A 19,279-nucleotide genomic window follows, 5' to 3' on the forward strand; every position below is an offset into this window, starting at 1 on the left:
TAGAAACTTCTCAAGATCCCGCCAAATGCTCTATTGGGATTCTATCTAAAATTGCATAAAATGTATATACTATTTTGGAAAAACACTGATAGTTTTATTATATTAAATTCTTCTCAGAAACCATGGTATGTCTCATTTCGGCTCCTGTTATGTCTTTTTTTTTAAAGATTTATTTATTTATGATACAAGCACTGGGGTACAGGCCAGAGGTGCAGGGTGGTGGTGAGAGGACTCACCAGAGACAGAGTGGGGAACAGAACAGGCAGACTGACTGAAATACACCACTGTGGGGAGTAGCAGGCGAAATAGGAGAGGTCTGCTGTGCCATGTGGGTAGCTCCCTGGCTGGCCGGGGATCGAACTTGTGCTGCAGAGATTGTGGATTTCTTCATAGTGTGGTGCTTAACCCCTTGCGCCACCAGAGAGACCCTCCTGTTATGTCTTTCAGTAAAATTGTACTTTTTTCCTTAGGTAAGTGTTCTGTCTTGTTAAGTTTTTTTCTTGGGTGACACAGATTTGTTATTTTAATGGTTTTTCTTTTAATTTCCATTTCTAAGAAGGATCTTATTATAGAAAAGCTATTGTTTTTTTCATTAGTTACTTTGTATAGAGAAATCCTTCTAAGTTATCTTTTTGTAAATAATATTTTTACAATTTGAATATTTTGAATTTTCAACTTTCAGAAGGTGATAAGTGATGGATAATTGTTTTCCTTTTAGAGTGAGCAGGAAAAGAAGGAATTTAGATTCAAACTATTTCTAGTTTATTTCACACACACACAAAGCACACTGGTGAGCAGAATGTTTACAATATTGCTTAATAATTGGAAAATGCTAAAGCATTTAACATGGCAGATAAAAGTTGTATGTTCACCAAGATAACAGATAAAAGTTGTATCCACAAGTAAGTATAAGCAAGTTAGAAGCCTCATACATTGCTATGGGCAATAAAAATAGGATAGCTATTTCAGAAATCATTCTAGAGTTGGTCAGAATGTCTAATGTAAATTGGGAGTCTTACCCAGAATTAGGATTTATCAGAAATAACCTTTCAATCAGACAAACCCATCCATGTGGCAGGGAAAACATCTAATTACAAAGTATTTGGTCTTTGTAATACACACACACACAGTTTTTCTTTTTTTTTTTTTTATAGCATGGACCAAGCTTGAAAACATACCTAAGAAGCCAGCCACAAAACACCAGATAATAAATGACTCCACTTAAACAAAATGGCCAGAATAGGCAAATCTATAAAAACGAAATCAATTAGTGGTTGTCTAGGGTTGGGACGTTCAAAAAAATGGGAATTTCTGTTAACACAGTGTCTTTGGGGCAGTTAAAACTACCTGTACTTCCAGTTGGACAAGAAAAGAGGCCAAATTCCCTGAAATTTTCTCAACTTATTTGTCTACTTAGACTAGGTCAATGCCCTTGGAAAAGGGATTTGACTAGTGCCGTGATGTTAACAAGTATGGTGACAGCCAGACTTGTTTCTAACAGCAGAACTAATTTTGCAACACAAGCTATATTTGGGCCCCAAATATATTAGAGAAATAAGTTATTTCAATGGACAAAATGCAGTTTATAAATTCAAATGTATGATATTTACTTATTACAAAGTCAATTAAAACAATGAAATTGTTTTTTGATGAATCCCAAAATTTAAAAGAATACTAATGGTAGAGCAATCTCTAGATGAAAATTTTTTTAATTGCAGAGTATTAAAAATATTGACACAAAACAGGAATAGCTATGAAGAGTAAGAGTTTGTTTTTTTAACCATCTTATCGATTACCTTGATTACTGTCTCACCACTGTTAAAAACGACAGCAATATATCATATGTAATTTTGAGTGCTCAAATCATGAATATGAAGTCAGTAATCACTTTATTAGCTTTCAAATTGAAAACATGGGTAACATGAAATGTTTACTTCGTAGTTGAATCACTAGCAAATATCTACACCTAGTTGGTGTCTTTACTATAAATATGAAAATCAAGCATGAATCCCCAGAACTTAGAATAAGGGGTAAAATTTTTATGATAATCTTATATGTTTATATTTTTAAAATTATATATGATATAGCACACCACATATCTACTTACTACTAGAGACCCAGGGATTGCAAATATTTTCAAGGAATCCCAAGGCAGATATTCAGAAGATAAATAATATTTGGACACAATTCAAAACTAAAAGCTATACAGTTAAGTACCATATAGCGCTTTTGGAAGGATAGAAGGGTACCCCGAGGATTGATAAAATCTATTGTTCTTCAATCAATGTACTGAGATGTACACAGTATTTTGAGTTTGTTGATATTGTAATATATGACATAACAGATTTGAGTAGCAAATTTCCCCTGAAATGAGGTCAAATATTGATCTTTGAGAATGGATGCCCACACAGCAATGTTTCCATGAAAAGATAAAAATGATCTTGAGAAAGAGAAGAGGGTGTGTCTGTTTCCTTTCCCCAACTGAACCCCTGCCTTAAGGGATAAGGCTGCAGCCCCAAATCTTCTATCAATGAGTAAGATGCTACAAACTCTGCTTCACTTCCAAGCCCAACACCATTTCCCTGAAGAGCGGTGGCCACAACTCCACCTCCTAGCTGGGCCATCACGGACCTGCTTTTTCAGGCTGAGAACACCAGGTGGCATATGGTGGCTGAATCAGAGCCTTGGTAACCATGGCAACTGCTACCATTCCAGTTCTGCAGCTGCCATCTTTTATCCAAAACGGTGTTTTGTGCACACTGGGGGTTTTGCTTTGAATTGGTTGTTCTATGTGTTTTCATTCTTCATACACTCAGGGTTTCTACTTTTAAGAAGGGAATCCCGATGTCACAGATAGATAAGTACCTGGGGTCGGTTGTGTTCATTTATTTTCTGTGTATTATTCATTGTATCTGCATAAATCAGACTATACACTGATATTTGAGAAGGCCACGCCTTCAACAGCACGCTTTCTCCAGGGAGGCTGGACTTCATTGAAGGGAAATGCATAATGGTGTGAGTGACTCCTCTCTGGACCAAGGTTAAGAATTAACATAAATGCTTGAATTGGTTGTACTTAGAATGACCCTCAGAGTTTTTTGTATTTAAGGAATGTCTGCTATAACTATCACTGATCTACAGACAGAACATGTCTGTTCACCAACGTACACAAAGGAGGTATTTGACATAAGTAGTATCTTCTCACAACATTTGTTTTATGACTGTTGTGTAATAATAAACCAAATATTTATAAATTGGAAACTATCCCTCTCCTTTCTATCATTCAAAAGCAATGAGATTTTCTAAGTTCATTGTCAGACATTGCCTCTGGTGATTGGCAGTGTATCACAAGCTGAGCTGCCAAAACCCATTCTTTTTGCCATTGGGAAGAGAGCTGAAGTGAGTAATATTATCCAAATGTCTTCCCTAAGTTCCAGAAAGATTCTGTGCTGAACAGGAACTTGAATGTAAACATGTCTATTCTAGCATAGTGTGGTCTCTCTTAAATGGAGAGGCTGCATGTTAAATGTGGATTCTTTGGATGAAAGATCCTACTCATAGAATTGAATTTGTTAGAAGTACATTATTTTATGTCATGTGAAACAATGAAGACCTTACATTGTCTATGTAATATTATAATAATCATGAAAGAGAAGAACCTCTGCTTAGAAAATGACTGAAAAGAAATGTAATAAATATTAACAGCTGTGAAATTTTGAATGGATTTTTTCCATTTTTGCACATCTATGTTTATTCTATTTTTTAATTAGAATTTATTACAGTGTCATAAATTTATAACCATGTTGAAATATTCTATTTCAGCATATATTTTCATCTCCTTAAACCAATCATTGCTTTTCATTTGTTACAAATGTAGAACTTTAATTATTTGAAAAAAAATCATTTGAAATCATAAAGTTCCCAAACAATATAACTTGAATTTATTTTAGTGGTTAAATAAATGTCAATGTTTGCTGTAATAAAAAACAAAACTTTTCAAAATCTATTAATAAGAAACTGCTCTTAACATGATTTTTATTTGTATCATTGTGAATTAATGTATTATTTAAGGGCATCAGAAGAGGGGAGTTATTACATTTGATTATCTTATTTTATGAAACTATCTGTTGTCAAGACAGATGATTAGGTAGGTAGGTAGGTACGTAGGTACGTAGGTAGGTAGGTAGATGGAGAGATAGATAGATGTCATGGAGTTTTCACAAATTACTGGTTTTGTGCAACTACATGTTTTTCCATCTTCTGATTAAAAAGAAAATGAATTACACTTTTTAAAGTTTATTTTTATTAAGTAACAGTGGTTTCTATCACTATGTAGGTTTCAGGTGTAGAAACTTTTAAATCAACATCTATATGTAATACATTATGTTTAACACCAGAATTCTTGTTTCCTCCCAATATTCATACAGTTGACCCTTATACCTGATTTACTCACCCTCTTCCACCTCCCCTTCTGTTAACCACTATTTCTTTCATATAGTTGTTGGGGCATAGGGGTGATATTCCCCAACCCCACTTCTAAGGCTGGATGGATTTACAAATTAACATCAAGCAGATTAGTAGTAGAAAGACCAAAATTTAATAACATACAGAGTAAACCACAGTTAATAATCCCACACTTAGGGAACTGGGGTGTCAGGGTTGGAGGGAGACCTTACATAATAGATAAGAAGGACATGATCTCATTAAAGATGAGATTCTTAAATAGAGAAAATGTTTACTTATGGATAAACCTAGAACTGGATGAGACCCTGAACCATATTCTTCCAGGTCATAAAGAGTGCACAGTGATTGCTTCTCCAATTAGGAAAAGGGCAGATGCTTAGGAATGATAATGTTTAATTAGAGAAGGCTGAAAGACTTAGGCAAGAACAGAAGCTTCTCCTCAGCCTCAAGGGATTTCCTGGTTCTTAGCTCAAAATACTCTGCTTGCAAGACGGACATGTCTTAAGGAAACCAGTTCTGAGACCCTTGGGGTGGTGTGACTTGAGTACCTTCATAGTCTAAGAGAAGTTCTGATGAAACTAAACCAATGCAGACAGTTTTGGATGAAGAACATGAGTACACAGGTTTAAGATTTAACACCACTTCATAAATATTTATCCAGGATTTATTTAAATGAGCCTGTGTTAACGACTGGGATGGCGGGGGAAGATGGAAGAGAGTTGGTGGAAAAGTGGTCAGCTTCAGAACACTGCCACTCGGTACCCACAGCATGCTCACCACACTCACATGGAATTCTATGGGGCTAGTAACAACTATGTTCTAGAAGTATACTTAATAATATGGAAATATATTCAAATTATGACATTAAGAGGGAAAAATTATGATATTGAGATAGATGACAGACTCACCCTCCAAGTGATTAAGAACTATCAACTCTGTCATCATTTAATTAGTGCAATTGCAAGTAATTATTTTCTGACTTTTTTACATGTTGCAAATTCTTTTGTCAGGTCGTTGCTTTCCAGCAACATTTTTCTAATATCTTTTGTCAAGCCTCAGTGTTTTCCTTTCTCTAATTAAATCTCTCAATCAGAATTTCATGAAATCAGAATCTCAATCTGGTGGTCATAAGACTTCCCTACCCCCAAAACTATATAAATATTATCAGTTTCTTCTATGACTTTTTTAAAGCTTATGTCTACTTCTCTAGTATATGTAGAAACTATTTTTGTATATGTGGAGAGTTAGAGTTAATTCTTCAATAAGAAATATCTATTATTACTATTGAAGGCATTCAGAAAATGCTATTAGTATGCAGATTGAGTGGCACCCCAGGAACCCCATATTTGCATGCTCTAACAGGGTATGTTATGCCATCTGCACATAAAGATAAAGCATGGTCTTAGAGTGAGAGAACTTTAACAGGATTAGTGGGCATAGAGAGAGAAGAGAGGATGATAGTTTCCCAATGAAACACCCAAAGTTACCCAACCCCTCATGGGTAAATGCCCAGCCAAACAGGTTTGGCCCAAAGGAGGGTGACTATGGCCTAAACGTTTACCACAAGTCTAAGTTCTTCTTGAGGGGAACCCCAGAAAAGTGACAGAAGGGGCCTTGCAAGTCTGGCATGTGGATTATTTTCAATTGATGTGTAACAGGGTGGTCCCCAGGAAAAGGGGAGGTACCAGGTTCCCTGCCCCACCCAAAGAAGGGTGGAGCAGAGCAGGGAGGAGAAGCAACTGGAGAGGAGACTGGAGAAGGAAGGAAGCAGGATGGGAAGCAGGGAGGAGACCTGGAGGAGGCACATGGAGCAGAGACATGTGAAGAAGCTGAGCTTGCTTCTTGGTCCTGGACTGGTTGGAATGGATGTGGGTGAGAGACCTGTGAGGAGGTTCACAATGGCAGCTTTTATCTTGATTTTGATTTTGCTCTTTTCCTCCCAGACTTGTCTGGCTGTTTTTGACCCTTTTCTATGGGTCCCACCTGGAAGGTGCTTTAGACGTGTCGCAGGCTTTTCAGTCTTGCTCTGGGCAATCCCATGTGGGTGGACGTTTACCCACAAGGGGATGGGTAACTGAGTACATGATTTAGAAACTATATTCTTTGTCTTTTGTGTATTGTTCACTAATTGCATTAAAGTTCCTTTCCATTAAAGGTCTTGTATGTTTTGTCTTGATGCAGCAGATGGCAGAACCTATTTAGAGCAGACAGATTTGGGGGTTCTGAGGGGCCCTTCTCCCTGCCCTGTACCAAAAGTAATCAGGACATCTTAACTCTCCTCTTAACTACCTAAAGAAAGTACAGATTTCCTCATTTAAGGGGAAAATCTATATTTAGAAAGGAATTTTTCATTAGAATGAGTCCCTGTATCAGGAAGAGCCATACTAACAGAATTTTTCTCACCATGGAGAAATTTATCTGCATAACAAGGCATCCTTTATTTATCATACACTTCCTCCTCTCAACTTCCTGTTAACCACCCCCACCCCCAGCCCCGCTCACTTTCCTTAGCACAGCATGGTATTGAAGTCTCAATCATCTGGCCACCTTTACAGTCTCATATCTTTGTGGTGTCTCTGTGTATAGCTACATAATTAAATTTGTGGTTTATCTGTTTTATGTCAATTTAATTCTTATACCAACCACAGAACACAGAAATAGAATTTTTTTTTTCCTCCCTGATACTATTGTAGGGGAACAGACATCTGCCACTGCAAAATACATTTTATGTTTTTGGTTGTTATTATTGTTAGAAGGTTTATTTCATAGGAGGGCCCTTTTGAAATAGACATTTACAAGTGAAAAGGAAAATCTGTCTCTGTAAGGGCAGCTCCCTCACCCTGTCGGGAAGACTGAATCTCCTCAAGGCTTTTCAGTGGAGAAGGCAGAAATTAAATCTGCATAACAATCATACCTTTGTTTACTGTGCCTTCTCTGGTAACCTCCCTTAGCTGAACTTCCCCTCTGCCCCTCCCCCAATGTCCTTTGTCTTAGTGGAGGTTATTTAACAGAGTGTCTGCAGCCACAAAGGCAAGTTACTCATTTTTAATGTACACAGGAGGTGTATATATTATTAAACTTCTTTTTGGCTTTTTCTCTTATCAATCTATTTGATGTTTGTTTATTTGCCAGTATAGAACACTCAGCAGGGATACAGGATGATTTCTCTTTGTGCTCAAATATTATCATTTTATTTATCATTATTTTACTGGATTTTATTTTCTCTCCTTGATCATCAGAACCACTGAATCAAATGCGTATATTTAAATTCTAGTTGGTGCTGGTAGAACACAAAGGAAATCATCCTCTGTCCCTCTGGATACTTTGCTGGATGCTCAGATAATCAAAACAACATCAGACAGGTAAGCAAAAGAATCATGTTAATAGCATACATATGAAGAATTTATAGGGTTGTAAATTCTAAAGAATAATGGAATGGCCCAGGGATATTTATCCTGTGTTTAGGGAACTGGTGTGTCAAGAAGAGAAAGAGACTTCACATGACAGAAAAGAAGGGGGTGGTCACATTGCAACAGGGTGTTCCCCAGGAAATGGGGAGGATCCAGGTTCCCCGCCCCACCCAAAGGAGGGTGGTGCTGAGCAGGGAGGAGAGGAAGCTGGAGAGGAGACTAGAGAAGGAGGAAGCAGGATGGAGAGCAAGGAGGAGACCTGGAGGAGGCACATGGAGCAGAGACATGTGAAGAAGCTGCGCTTGCTTCTTGGTCCTGTTAGGGAGAAAGGATGTCCTGAGCTAATCCCATACAGGTTTTGTGGACCCCACCCCCACTCCAGACCAAAGCCATCAGGACATTGGGAAAGACAAATCCCATCACCACCAAAGAGAAGGTGGCAGGGACCTGAGGATGGAGTTAAGCAGTCAGGGTTGGTATGAAAAAACAAACACGTGGGCCTTGGGGGGGCTCGCTCTCTCACTTGCCTCCTGGCTTCACAGCTCCTGGCTCGCGGCCAGCTCTCAGAGTGCCATTTGGGATTCCAGATCGGCGGATCGGGTAGGACGCATTTAAAACTTTGTCTCCCACTTTTCTCCCTGAGTTGTACATTTCCTCATTTGCCCTTCCCTTGTGAATAAACCTTTTATTAACCTTTCGCGTGTGCCTACAGTAGAGTATTGATAAGTCCTTTTAAGCTCACGGGTGAGGACCCACAGTCAGGCAACCCGTTTTGTATCAGGGCTGCCCTATTAACAGTCCTGGCCTGTCTGGAACAGATGTGATGAGAGACCCGTGGGGAGGTTCACAATGGCAGCTTTTATCTTGGTTTTGATTTTGCGCTTTTCCTCCCAGACTTGTCTGGCTGTTTCTGACCTTTTTCCATGGATCCCACCAGAAGGTTCCTTAGATATGTGGCAGGCTTTTGGGCCTCAGTGGCCCTACTTTGTGCTACCCCTGTTTAGGTGGGCATTTACCCATGATGGGATGGGTAACTTCAGGTGCTTGATTTGGAAACTTTATTCTTCCCCTAATCTTTGTTTGCACACTATTTGTATTAAATTTCCTTTCCATTAAAGGGTTTATATGTTTTGTCTTGATGCCACAGATGGCAGAAACTATTTAGAGTGGGCAGGTTTGGGGGTTTTGGGCTGCCCCTCTCCCTGCCCTGTAATAACTTCATCCTCACTCCAAAAGTAGAGAGGAGACTCTCAGAGAGGACATGTTTATGGATACATCTGCAACTTCATGAGACCCTTCAAGCCACATTCTTTCAGGTGTCTCTTCTTCATTAGGAAGAGCAGAAGGACTTAAGCAAGGACTGAAGCTTCTCCTAGCCTGCATGGTCCTCACTGCTCTCCACCCCAAGCAATCTGCTTTCTTTGGGTAATGGTAATAACCTCTTGAGGTTCACGAGGCCTTGAATGACCTCTACATCACATATTAAATGACAAAAGGCTTTCTCTTGGTATGTTGAGAAAAGCCTATCAGACCCTTTGGGGGCTATGAAGGAATAATCAGAGAAAGAAGAAATCATTTTAAAACAAATGCAAATATTGTAGGTACTTACCTGATTACTTGCAAGCATTCATGGCCAAATACGATGAACAATATATAAGTAAGGAACTGCAGCGCTGTTTTAAATGTACACAGCCAATCTAGCTATGCACAGTTATTAGCTGTTTTATGATACCCACAACTTCCAATAACTAGAGGCAGGCAACAACTGTGGAGACCTGACTTCCAGATAACGCATTTTAATAAAAGCAAGTCTCAGATTTCATTCTGCCACAAATATATTTACTAACAAAACAGGCCTCCAAATAGTCATACAACCTATTCAGCAAGCATAATGAAGTCTTAGCTCTCTGGCCTTGTGGATGTACCAACAAAACAAATTTCCAGCTTTAGGGCAGAATTGAGTCTAACTCTCAAGACAGACTCACATGACAAAATCCTCCCAAAACAGACAGACACAGTTTAGTACCCCAGTTTGGAGAGAGAATCTGAAGTGTATATAAAAAGGCTGGTTAAATATTTTTACCCAGTTTATGTAATGGAACAAGTCATGCAAAATGAACTTTAATTAAAATTCATTTGTTACTGGACAAAGGGTCTAAAACTTGTTACCACATCAGAATCTCTCTCATCAGTTCTGGGTCTAGTGACTCACCACCACAATGCAAACAAAAGGGTCCTTGGTACAACAAAAGAAAAAAAAAATTTCTTTTACCCAACAGGGGAGAGGAAAATAAAGATGTCCAGCTACTGACCAAAAATGGAGTTATAACGGGGGAGTCCCCAGGGAAAGGGGAGGTTCTAGGTTCTCTGTCCCACCCAAGGAAGGGTGTAGCTGAACAGGGAGGAGAGAAGCTGGAGAGGAGACAGGAGAAGTAGGAAGCAGGATGGGGAGCAAGGAGAAGACCTGGTAGAGGCACATGGAGCAGAGACATGTGAAGAAGCTGCATTTGCCTCTTGGTCCTGGACTCATTGCCACAGATGTGGGTGAAAGACCCGTGGGGAGGTTCACAATGGCAGGATTGATCTTGGTCTGGATTTTGCTCTTTTCCTCCCAGACTTGTCTGGCTGTTTCTGACCCTTTTCTATGGGTCCCCACAGGAAGGTTCTTTAGGCTTTCGGGCCTCAGTGACCCTGCTTTGGGCTACCCCTGTTTGGCTGGACATTTACTCACAAGGGGGTGGGTAACTTCGGGTGCTTGATTTGAAAACTTTATTCTTCCCCTTATCTTTGTTGCACACTAATTGTATTAAAATTTCTTTCTATTAAAGGTCTTACATACTAGCATATGTTTAATCTTGATGTAGCAGATGGCAGGACCTATTTAGAATGGGCAGTTTCGGGGGTTCGCGGGTACCCCTCACCCCATCCTGTAAAAGAGTGGAGTTGCAGTTACATTAGCAGAAGGATGCAGCAAGGTCAGCTGCATCTGGAGCTGGGGCTTGCAACACCCCAGGGAAAAGTTTTACCACATCCTGCCACCCTTGGGGCAGAAGGGCCCAGCAAAGGTCTGCCTCTGCTGAGGTCCAGGTCTGCTCCTCCCCCTGGAATAGGGCCAAGGCTGGCTACACAGCCAGCCAGAGGGCACTGTCTTCACAGCAGCTCCAATAAAGAGGAAATTAGCCCATGTGCCTTCTCTCCTTTAAAGGTTTCCAGAAAGGGCTTCCCTGGTGGTGCAAGGGGTTAAGTCTCAGCACAATGAAGCTATTGCCAGCCTCTGCAACACAAGTTCAATCCCCAGCCAGGGAGCTGACCCACATGGTGCAGCTGACCTCCCTGTCTCACCTGCTGCTCCCCTTAGCAGTGTATTTCAGTAGATCTGCCTATTCTGCTCCCCACTCTATCTGGTGAATCCTCTCACTCCCTGCACCTCTGGCCTGCACCCCAGTTCTTGTATGCATAAATAAATATAAATAAATCTTAAAAAAAATATAAAGGCTCCCATAAAATGGCTACTCTGCTCTGCCCTCCCAGCAGCCCCCTGACTCTGGACGTCAGGGATGGCCTTCAGCTTCCTTTCTGGACCTCAGTGGTTGGAGTCTGGTCTTCACTCTGCTGCTGACCCCCATGTGAGATGAGATGTCCCAGTGAAGGGGGACACAGCAAGGTTTGCACCCCATCTGGAAGGTAACCCTGGCCACCACCAGGGCCCTGGGGTGCAGTGCTGCCCCACAGTTTTATCAATGAGAAATCATTTTCTAGCATCATTATGCTAATTAATAGAGCCCCTGGAATGGATATGCAATGAAGATGACTACAGCCACGGCCAAGCCACTTGAGAATGTAGCTTCTAAATTGAGAATTTCAAATGTTTACCCTTGAACATGCTTTCCCAGTTAGGGTTCTTGAAGTGTCAGCCAGTCATTCTTTAAAAAAAGAATAAAGCTAACTAGGACCCATCACAAAGTCTATGCCAAAGCATTTTAAAGAAAATAGAAAAATAATCTCATCATAGACACTTCATGTTCGGGTATATTCAGTTTTGTATTTACCAATCTCACCAGTATCCCAGGGATTCCAACACCAGTATCCCAGGGATTTCAAGAAAATGAGACTCAACTTTTATGTTTTTTGTTTTTTTAAAGATTTTATTTTTATTTATTTATGCATAGAAGAGCTGGGGTGCAGGCCAGGGGAGGGGGCAGGGAGGGTGGTGAGAGGATTCATCAGAGACAGAGTTGGGAGCAGAACAAGCAGATCTACTGAAATATGCTGTTGAGGGTATGGCGGTTAATAGGGTGTAAGGGTTTGGCACAGTTGGATGTATGTCCTGGAAAATTTCATTAAGAGCCTTCAAATTCTGAACAAAATGGCACTCTTTGTGTAGGGTTACTTTATGGGTAAAATTGAAGTATTGTAGGGGAGAAGATGTAGCAGACATCTCCCATCAAACCATAAACAGTGTTGTGTAAAGTATTTAAATACACACCCAAGAAGGCCCCCAGAAGCATAAATTCTAAGCTGGAGGTTGAAATTGAGGATATGTATGCCCACAGGAACAAAATCATCCTCTGTATATCAAGCATTATCGCATGACCATGCCAATAAAAAGTAAGAAAAGATGGAGAACTGCCAAATCTAATGGTTTAACCTGTATCTAAATCAAAACACTCCCACACACAGTTTTAGTTAAGAAAAACTAGGCTCCACTAAATTAGAGACAAAAAAATCCCACTGTGTGTCCCACAATCATAATGCACCTATGGTTACCAAAGCAAGGAAGCATCCTTTGGGCTGGTCAACTACAAATGCGATGTCCCCAAGCTGTTACAGGGCAACACCAAGAGGAACAAGGCAACCTGGGTGAGCGTCTTCACCCTTATTCTTAAAAATTTGGGCCCAAAGGATGCATGCAAAGAAAACTTTAAAATGGTTTATTTACAAGAGAAATGAGAAGAAAGAGAACACACAGAAGAAGATTGGTCAATATATCCTACCAGCAACGCCATTTGAGCCACCTGGTACAAGTCAAAGGCCGAAAAGCAAGAGCCCACATGTTCAGTTATAAACCAAGCATTGCTGCTTAACTCTACCTCTAGTTCCCTGTGGTCCACCATTCAGGAGGTTAGGTTCATGGCATGCTGGGAGTTGTAATCCTCAATGCCTGAGAAATTTTCAATGTGGAGATGGGTGTGGAGTCTGTAAAAAATGTCAGGGGATGGAGTTCATTCAGGATGTCATTCACAGGCTCAGAGTTTGTTTCTATTATTCCTTTAACTGTCTCATAGAATTTCTCTTTGCATTCTATGTTTTATTATCATCTTGGCCTTAATCGTAACAAAGGCTTTTACAAATACTACCGTAATTTTGCTTCTAGCACAGGTTTAGAAATCCCTTCGTTTCCTCGCCTCTAGGCAGGTCTGTCTGTTGCATGTCACAAAAGAAGAAGAAAGAAAGAGCAGAAAAATAGAATGTCTAGCCCTAAGCTTTCTTTTGCATCTGTCGGCTGGCTGACCTCTGAATCCCTGAAGCAGTGAAAGGTAAATAATTCTCTGGTCTATTCTCCCTTTGTTCTCTGAACTGGGACTTCACTCCCAAGGAGATTTTCTTCTCAGATTAGACATGGAGAAGTCTTTTTCTATGCTTAGATGATTTGAACTGATCATTTGCATCTACAAAGGGAAATAAAAATACTGAATGGCTACTATTCCCACCGAAGACACCGTGGGCTTGCGCCCTACGATCTTTGTCCTCGACTCCAAGGGACACCTCCAGAATGAATGGAAACCCAAAGGCAAAATTTTAAATGCCCAGTTTATTCTAATATTGCCACTGGCTAGGTCCTTCCCTCCCTCCCTCTCTCTCATCAGATAGGTTTTAAGTCACCAGTCTTAAAAACAGCACCCACTCTCTCCAAGAAAAAAAATCCAGACAAGTTCAACAGCAGCAACAAAATAAGGTGACAAAACAAATTAACCTAGTATCACGAACAAAAGTAATACTGTATTAAAAACAATAGAAGAACTATATCGTGTGAGTTAACAAGTAGAGTCATTGTGAAAATGGAGCCAGGAGCCATTACAGAAAAGTTCATTACTTGTCTCGTTTGAATTGGGTCAATAATCTTTGGACAGGGCCACAGCAATTGTTCTAAGAAATAATCAAGTAAACAATTGCTTGAGCAGTTATCCAGATCACAGGACTGATGATTATGGACTTTTTGCCAGAGGATAGAATCAGCAACCAATTACATAGGCAAGAGTAGTTTAAGCTTGTTAGCACCAATTAACTCATTTTTTTAAGCACTTGTTTCATCTTCATTTTTCCCTCCCATAAAAACCCTTGTCTCTTCTTCCCCAGCTTGGGACAGCTTGTAGATTCGACCTGAATCTATAGCCCCATACTGCAATTCTTTCATCCAAATAAATGCATTTTGCCTTTTTTTGATTGCCTCTTGAGTTTTAGGTTGATAATAACAAAGGCTCATGTGGAAAAAAAAAATCTCATAAAAACCCATCTCCATTAGAGTTCCTTCATAATTCATAAGATTTTTTAATAATATATATATAGGTTATCCTCAGTGAGGTAAAGAAAGCATTGCTTTCTTGTATTCAAAAAGAAAAGGCTTTCATGAGAGAAATAATAAAACATGTAGCAGTTGGAATAAGAGAGATAAAATAAAGAGATGACAAAGATGAAAGGAAAGCCGGCATTACCAAAGATATCAGAACAAATAGAGCTGAAGAAATATCAAAGTTATAGCACCAAAAAAATTCCTATCAAAAGAAAACAAATAATGGATTGTGAGAGAGCACCATGTTGTGGGGGAGGGGTAGTGAATGGCGAGCTAAGTACCTGGGGAATAATTTTAAATTCCAAACACAAAGGCAGTAGGGACTCAGCCTGCAGCTTTCTATTGAAGAATTTATGAGATTCTCTTAAATCCCTTCATCTTACACCTAATAACAAAGCAACCTCTACCTGAAAACTCTCCTGCCTCCCTCACACACAACCATCAAACACATTATAAAAGGAGAGCTTTAGGCATCAGGAAATACTAGATAATGATAGCATTCCACAGAAATTGGAAAATATAAGCTTTGATTTCATCAGATTGACAATAATGATAGAAATATAAGTTAGAGATATATTTAATATGAAGCCTGTATAAAATCCAAAATGCTCAGCTGGGCATTATTTTATTTTAATGCAAATGAGACAAAGCCAGCTAAAGAATATTTACCTTCTGGGGATAACCATTAAAAATAAATAAATGAATACAAAGAAAAAGTGACAAGAATTCTCTCTCCTTGACCACACTTGAGTCAGGCTTCTCTGACTGTTGGGCTCAACTATGCCTGAATTTGGACTACTATGTCTACCTTTACATTGCCCAATTTTAGCTAGAATCCAGTGAAGGTGGCTTATCCAGAATCTCCCACCCTTGCTATCTGTTCATATTCTATGTCTGATCAAATTTCTCATTCCCCTCTATCAACCAGGTAACAGCTAATCACGCTAGCCCATCTTCAGCAAGAATCCTTTTAGTCAGTTGATTGAAGAATTATCCTGTTTCTTAGTAAGTTTCCATCCACTGATCCTGTCACCGCAACCTTGCTTCTTGGTTATAAATCTTCATTTTCCCTGATTATACTCACGGCTGAGCCCCAACTCCCTCCCCTACTGCAAAACTCTACTACAGCAGCTTCTAACCCTGTGGTAATAGTTCTGAGTAAAATCTGCTGAATGTTTTTAACTAGTGTTAAATCACTTAAGCAAGGAAGCCATCAGGACTGAGATGAAATTGTTAGGGGAACAGGAAGGAGCAAATTCTGAGGGAGTGAATGATGTCCTGAACGGACTCCACCCTCTATTTCCATGCCAATGAGATTTCAGACACAAAGGATTACAACTCCCAATGTGACATGAACCTGACTTCCTGAACTGTGGACCACTGGGAAGGAGTGGAGGTGGGCGGCCATGTTGTCTATAAAAGCCTGAAGACAGTTAGGCCTTGCCCTCTTGTTTTTTCAGCTTTAGCTTGTCTCCTGATAGCGGCTAAGATGCTGCTGCTGCTAAGTCATGTCAGAGAGTTCGTCTCTCTCTCCCTCTCTCTGTTCTTCCTCTTCTCATTCCCCTTATAAAAAACCTTTTTAAAATTCCTCTTCAGGGCCTCCCCTGGTGGCTCAGTGGTTTAGTGCTGGGTTGGGAAGCTGCCCACAGCCTCTGCAGTGCCGGTTCGATCCCCGGCCGCCAGGCGAGGGTCCCACATGGCTCGCAGAGCTCTCCTGCCGCCCGCTGCTCCCCTCAGCAGTGTACTTCGTCAGTCTGCCTATTCTGTTTGGTGAATTCTCTCACCCCTCCCGTGCTTCTGACCGTACCCAGTGCTTGTATAAATAAATAAATAAAATTCCTCTTTACATGTCTGCTTTAGGATCTTGTTCCAAGTTCTTAAGTGTGCAGGTGAGGACTCACAACTTAGGTCACCCATTTCTCCCGAGGTTCTCACATCTTGGCACCTAACGTGGGGCCGTCACACACATGGCTGACTGTCCCAAAAGACATTCCCATGCATTGGTGACCATAACACATTTTAATTGCAGGATTTTTTGGCCTCTGATTTAAAGGAGCTTGACTTTTCTTCAGTAAAGTGTGTGTGTTTTGATTTAGATGTGGGTTCAATGGGTCCAAACTTTAGGCTGTTTTCCTACTCCTTCATAGTAATTTGTGGTTTGTGTAATATGCTAAACTCTAGTGTATGGAAACTGATTTTGGTCTTATGGGAGTCCCATTCACATACACATGGAGCTCAGTTTCAACCTCCAAAAGATGTCTCTGGAAAATGCTTTATTTCATGGGAAAGGCTGTGAAGGTTGGGTGCTAGTTGCTTTGATGTTTATATTTAAACTCACTGTTCCAGGATATTTTCCAGGAAGACCTAATCCCCTTATCTCTTTCTAATGGAGAAGGCAGAAGCACCTCTTTTGCCCAGTAAATATTCTCACTTCTACATTCTTCTCCCAACTGTCCTTGTCCTAGCCAAGCAATATAAGATGACATCTAAAGCCACATGGGTGAGTTCTAAGACCACTCATACATCTTTGAAACTTTCAGGCATAAAACCCTGGTGTATCACTCCAAAGTGAAGAAAGCCCCAGAAGATGATAATTTGAAGACCAAAACCCATTGATCTTGTGAATCTATCAAAGACCTAAGAAATTTGTTGAAGAAAAAGGACAAAAACTTAAATGCCATATTTTTCTCTTTCAGCTACTACTCCGGGATACCCCAGGATTGCTTTCCTACTGAAGGAGCCCCTAGAGCCTTGTGAACATCTTGATTGAGGACTTGTCACTTTAGTGTATTGGAGACAAAACATATCTATTGTTTTTAAGTTACCCACTTTGTAGTACTTTGTTACAGCAACTCCAGGAAACTAATACAAAAGGTTAGAAGCATGATGGAGGGAAAAGTCCATGGAAATGGTTAAATGAAGTAGTTCAGAACTGTGAGAGAATAAGGCTCTGTGCTCTTTATAACTGGATCCCAGATACATTTCTTTATTTTTATCCTACCTTTATTGATATAAGGCATATTTTTAACATGATATTGTGTAAGTTGAAGGAGCAAAATATGCTACCCCAAGATAAGATTCTTTGGCATATTGTGATCTGCTTATTTTTAAGAAATAAAAGTGCCTGCCTCCTAGTTGCACTTGTTGGTAATCCTTGGCTGGTAGCAGCAGCAGTCCAGTCTCTGTCTCCATCATCATGTTGTGTTCTCTTGATGTGTCTCTAAATTTCCCTTTTTTAAAAAAATAAATGAATCCGAGGGCAAGTTAGGGATAATTTGGCAGCCTCAAGGACAGTGCAGGGACTTCAGGAGAGTTAAGGAAGGCTCCAGAGATAAGGACATCAAGAGGAATGTAACTAGTTCTGGTGGGAATAACAAACATCCCAGGACTAAGGTCAACAAGACATTCAGTAAGGAGTACGAAGAAAGATAAGGAAGGTGAAGATCCCCCGCCCAGTAGCAGATTAAGTGAGACCACCTGAGAACTAACCAACCACAAAGAGACTGGTGGAGCTTTAGAATAATTAGGGAAAGAAGGCATATATTCCCTGAGACAGGAATCCACTCCGGCTTCCTTGCCCCTCCCTGGCCTGGTTTCATGGCCTGGGAGTCCCACTTTATTTCTGTTCCTTTTCTCCTCAATAAACCTTTTTTTTCTCTAAACAAACCTGCCTCTTCTCGCTTGCTTGCCTGAATGTCTGTGAAGTTCCTGCTGCGGCTTCATGAGACACCAACCTATGGTGGTCTAGTGGCTGGGACTCAGTGCTGCCCCTGCAGCCTAGGATCCATTCCTGGCTGAGAGACTAGGCCTGAAAACCTACAATTCCAGTATCATTTGGACACCAGACCTTGATTGGGGAGCAACCCTAATCCGTTATGATCTTTTTATCTTCATTATATCTGCAAAAATCCCTCTTTTCAAATAAGATCACATTCACCTGTACCAGGGTTATTACTTGAGTGTAACTTTGAGAGGGATACAATTCAACCCACATCTTACCAGTGTTTTTTTTTTTTTCTTTCTTTCTTTTTCCCTCCAAATGTCAGCCCTGTTTCTCTGAAGCCAAATGAGGCTCTTTTGGCAGGTAACTGCTTCAGGAAGTACCTCTTATAAATACAGTGTGCCCCCACCCCAGACTTATCTACCCCAGGAAAGATGTACATTCCATGGGGTTAACCCAAGGACTCCAAGTAGAAACCCCACACTACTAACTAGTACTTGTATCTTGGATTTGTACAAATGTTACAAAGATGCTGGCATAAAAGTAGAGGAAATAATGGTGTGATTAATCAGAAAACCTACGTTCCAATTTTGATAGATATTTTAATACTTCAGGACCAATCCACATCTTCTAAATTCTAGTATATGTGCTTTTTATTGTCATTTCATGGCTAGAAAACTCCACCTGTTACCCAAATTCAATTTTCACACCAAGAAAAATCTCAGATAACATTGGATGCAGCACCTCTTTGAAATGGGAACTCCTGAACAAAAGAAGAGGTGGAAATAATAGAAAGAGGAAGAAGGAATAGAAGGAGAGTGGAAATAGCAAAATGTAATGACTATAAAATCTCTCTCAATGACGGCTAAGCAAATACAGAGAAAATGCCAAATAAAAGGTATTTCTTAGAGTGCCCCAAAAGATGAATGGGAAGAAGATCTTGGCAGTGCCAGTATATGCTTCAGGCTATTTCAGTTAGTGGGTGAGTCAGACAGGCAGTAGTGAATTTCCCAGGCTTTCAAATTTAAATGGGAGTAAATAGTCCAAGGCATTCAATTTAGCATGGAGTGTTTCTCCTGAAGTTCATAAAAAGAAGCCATTGTGTTATAATTA

General features: G+C 40.1%; 1 long non-coding RNA gene across 2 annotated transcripts; it reads left to right on the forward strand.

Annotated features, from left to right (window-relative positions):
• The first annotated feature begins 2,736 nt into the window (after positions 1-2,736).
• Positions 2,737-17,505, forward strand: LOC129145253 (uncharacterized). 2 transcript variants are annotated; one of them, XR_008550492.1, is made up of 4 exons: positions 2,737-2,870; positions 7,739-7,826; positions 8,417-8,474; positions 17,142-17,505. It is a non-coding gene; the product is annotated as an uncharacterized LOC129145253 (long non-coding RNA). The 2 variants fall into 2 exon arrangements; XR_008550493.1 differs by lacking the exon at positions 2,737-2,870 and adding an exon at positions 3,002-3,040.
• The last annotated feature ends 1,774 nt before the right edge of the window (positions 17,506-19,279 follow it).

This window comes from Talpa occidentalis, unplaced genomic scaffold, assembly GCF_014898055.3.
Source record: "Talpa occidentalis isolate TD23 unplaced genomic scaffold, MPIMG_talOcc4v2.1, whole genome shotgun sequence".
Lineage (NCBI taxonomy): Eukaryota > Metazoa > Chordata > Mammalia > Eulipotyphla > Talpidae > Talpa > Talpa occidentalis.